Source organism: Astatotilapia calliptera, chromosome 3 (assembly GCF_900246225.1).
Source record: "Astatotilapia calliptera chromosome 3, fAstCal1.2, whole genome shotgun sequence".
Classification (NCBI taxonomy): Eukaryota; Metazoa; Chordata; class Actinopteri; order Cichliformes; family Cichlidae; genus Astatotilapia; species Astatotilapia calliptera.
This window is the reverse complement of record NC_039304.1, coordinates 27,009,707-27,014,223: the sequence shown is the minus strand read 5'-3', so window position 1 is coordinate 27,014,223 and position 4,517 is coordinate 27,009,707.

The following is a 4,517-nucleotide window of genomic DNA, read 5'->3' as shown; positions in this document are numbered from 1 at the left end:
GAAACAGAGGACAACGGGGGTGATGTCATGCGGTGGCTCGTTCTCATTACCTGTTGTACTTGTGGAGATTCATGACATTGTAGTTGTTCATTACCACTCTGATCACATTGTTTGGGTTGCTCTGCTGCCATCTTGTGACTGAGAATCAAATGATAAACCCTGTGAAGCTACAGACTGTGGGGAGGACGCCACTGGCTGGGAGCAGAACAACTGTAGGTGGGAGGGAGGTGAAGGGAAAAGATGAAGTGAAGATAAGGAGACTGCTGATTGATTATGATGATTGTAATGACGTGTATTAAGGTTGGATCCCTTCTTATTGTTACTGCTAATGAAAATTGTGGTATGAGATGCGTGACTTGTTTTCAGCCTCTGAAATGAAAAAGAGTGAAAGAAAAAGTTTCAGAAGGGACATACAGATCTACTTATTTTTTAAGCTTGTGTAGGCTTCTTTTCCAATAACCTGAGCACAAGCCAGTGAGAAGTGATGATGAAGATTGAGAGAGGAATGGGTTTCTTAGGAGGTTTGCTGGTGGGAAGAAATGTTTCCTATGCTACACTCACGGGAGGAAAAATAGAGAATAACCATTATTGTGAGTGTGTGCAATCAACTCGTTGCCATTGAAGTGGTTGCCTCAAAGATGAGGACCAGGTATGTGACCACTCATAGCTACCATCTTCAAAGCAAAAGTCAGTCTGCTCTCAACTTGCAGCTGAATGAGGTCAGGTTGACCCTTACATGCAATTTGTTTTTGATAATATGTTAAATAACTGGGAATAACTGCAAGCCCGTTGTGGTACACCTAAAGAGAAATTCATATTTACTACTCACATTCAGAGTCCAGCCAGATTCGTCCATCAGAGGTGCGATGATTGATCCATGTATCGATGGTATCATTACCAAAGAGCGATCAAAGTATTGGATCAATAGGGTGAAAGGATCAATACTTTGTTTCTATCCTCTAAGTTCAGTGTGTCGCCCACTGAAATGAGCCCACATGATTAATATTTTGCTCGCTTCCACAGCATGTCTTTATCCTGTTTTCCTTCTCTCACCCCCAACTGGTCACAGCAGATGGCCCCGCCCCTCCCTGAGCCTGGCTCTGCCAGCGGTTTCTTCCTGTTGAAAGGGAGTTTTTCCTTCCCACTGTTGCTCATAGATTGTTGGTGTTTTCTCTGCTATCTTTGTATTATTGTACCGTCTTTACCTTACAATATAAATAATATAATATAAACCCCTTGAAGCAACTGTTGTTGTGATTACGTGCTATATAAATAAAACTGAATTGAAAATTGAACTGAATTGCTTTAAGTAGTGCTGTCAGTGTATCGCCCTGTGGTGGGGCCGGACGGTGCTAACACGTTAACGAGCTAACCACGCTAACGAGCTAACCACGACACCCTGCTCACCCCTATATAAGCTATTATGGGTTAAAAATATTGGTATTGGTTTTGCCAATACTTACTCTGTATTCATTTGGAACTGGATCGATATCAACATTTGCTGTATCAACACACCACTAACTCATAGATTAGAAACAGAAATTCAGAAATTACAACGTGAAGGCAATCTGTCTGCATTTAAAAATTACACAGCAGCTATTAGAAAACCTTTAACAAACTATCTGAGACTGATTGCAGTCAGGACTGCAATAGTTTGGAGACAGGTTGCATTCTATGCAGTTGCCTTAGTGGCCCGCTACAGTCAGACAAGACATAAAATAATGTATTTGGCCACAATGATAAGAGGGATGTGTGGAGGAGTAAAGGTGAGGCTCTCAAACCTGAGAACACTGTAACAAATGTCAAGCATGGTGATGGTAGCATCACAATCTGGGCTGTTTTGCTGCCAGTGATGCTGGTACATTGTGCAAAGTGGATGGAATAATGAAGAAGGACTCTGTCCAAATTGTTCAGTTTCACCTCCAATCAACAGCTGGATGATTGGAACTTGGACACAGTTAGGTGTTCCATGAGGAAAATCTTCCCAAACACACATCATAATTAGCTTTGGAATAGATAAAGCAGGCTAACATTAAGCTTCTGGAAAGGTCTTTCCAAAGCCCAATGAAAATTTATGAAAACTATAAAACTGCTCAGACCTAAATAAATAGGTCTATTTAAATGAACTCTACCAATTTTACCAAACAGAGTGGTCACATATCCAGTCAGAATTATTTTCCGAGACTTGTTGATGGATACCAAAAACAACCCAGTCAGGGTGCAACGTAAGGGACATTTAACCAAATATTAGTGAGGGTGTATGTATATATTTGAGCCTGTGTTGATTAGAGAAAACCCAAAATAAATTCAAACTTGTGCACCTAATTCTCATTAAAAAAAAATCATTAAAGATGCTGTACAGTCATCCCAACCGGAAAAAAGAACAGTTAACAGAACAGCTCAAAATTAGCATGATATTCATGAGTGTACTGTATGCTGGCGTGGTAACAGTGTGGACCCTTGTGTAAGTAACACTGGACGTTTATGCACCGACTATCAAAAGAATGGGAACCTTTTCAGTTGACTGCTGATTAATATGGTCATATTTTCACTATAGAGTCGAGCACGAGAGGCATGAAGTAGCGCTCACAGCACTGTCATCCATCACCAAACAGCTTTAAGCCTCTTTAAAATTGAATGAAGTGTGTTTTGTAAGAAATCTCAATTGAAGTTCAGGTAATTACTGAGTATTTGATTAGCAGTATTAATACCAACCCTGCACGGACCAGGAAACTTGCCCACAATCATATTTTACCGTAGATGCACAAGATCAAGCGGTAATGCTATACTCAGGCCAGCACGAGTATAATACTCATGTTGGGTTTTACTACATGGGTCGCTGCATGGAGCATGAAACTAAAACACAGCCAAGAGTTTAATTATCTCCAGGTTCAGCTCTGTTCATGAAGCACTTTGGATAAAAGCCTCCACTGATTGGCAGAGGTTTGCAGTAGAATGAGCATAATAGTAGAGCAGAGTGAGGTGTCAGAACAGGGGGTTGGGCCCTGTACTGTTATTATCAAATTCCCCACATTACACTGCTAGGTGTTAATCATTAGAGAGGAGGGATGATTGTGGTTTGATGACAGAAAAAGAAAGAAATCGAAATTCATCTCAGCCACCACTTTCAAAGTAGTGTTATTGTTTGTTTTTTAAGCTTTTCTTGTCACTATTGTTCCACAGTGTGTTTGTCTTGTCAATTCAGTTTTATTTAAATAGCACCAAGTCCCAAGAACAGCTGCCTTAAGGCGCTTTATATTGTTAGATAAAGAGCCTACAATAATAGAGAGAGAAACTCCAACAATCAAACAATCAGAAGTTCGAAAGAAAACTTTCAACTAGTTATAGCCCATCAGTAAAGCACCAAAAACAGGCTGCTTTCCATTAAGATGGATTCAAATGTGGCTAAATGTACAAATAACACAATTGTCCTCACATTGGAATAATATTTTAATAAATAAATAGCAGCATCACACAGAAAAAAAACATCATGTGGATGGTGACATAAATTGTAAAAACTCATAAAAATGTGTCATAGACAAACATTCACAATTAAAATGGTATAAAAAACAAAAAAACAAAACAAACAAAAAAACAAAACAAACATCCACTACATAACACAAAAAAGTTCAACGCATAAAAAGTTCAAACCCACGAGCGCCGGATAATACAAGAATGAGACAAACCAGATTTCTGTGTCGATGCAAACCAGCATCAAAAAGGGTGGTTAAATTCGGGGCTCGAGAACGAATGTCGTCTGCAATGAAATTGGATTTAGAGTTGCTGGGTTTGTCAGACTCTTGAACATCTTGGCTACTTTCTGAGCCATTTAGTGACAGAGTTGCATGTTTGGGAAGATCAACCAGAGTACCTTTCAAAAAGCTCTGCTGAAAAGTCTGATTAGCATTTTTGCAAATGCATTTTTATCTGAAAACTGTAACATGTTGCGAGCTCCTGGGGTTCTCTTACACCCTTTGACATCCTTCCAAATGATCCGGAAATGGCAGGAATTATTTTGTGTTTAATTGCAGCAATTTATTGCTATTTCCGTGAGATAGAAAAGTAAAGATTATGACATTCTGGGAAATATGTGCATTTGACTTTGTTGCTGTTTTTTATGATTTTATATACACAATAGGATGTGCTCATATGAGTTGGCATTTCAAAAGTCTTGTCCAGCGTTATGTTTGGACTGAAATATTGAGAACTGATGTAAAAGCGCAGAGGATATTTTTGCTACATGCTTACATCACACCAGAAAACTGTCAGGATGATATTTTCTGGGCCAAAGTGAGTCCGGACAGAATCAGGATCATATTAAATAATCAAGGCTTGCTAAGGTTGGCTTTGGTGCTTTTTCTTCTCCTTCATGATGAACAGGGTACATTGCCAAACAGAATAGATCTTCTGTCCTGTATAAGTTGCTGGAAAATAAAAAAAGGTTATTTTCTAACCTTTTAACAGGCACTAAATCTGGTGATGCTAGAGAGTAGGGTTAGGGATATGTTAAAGTCAAA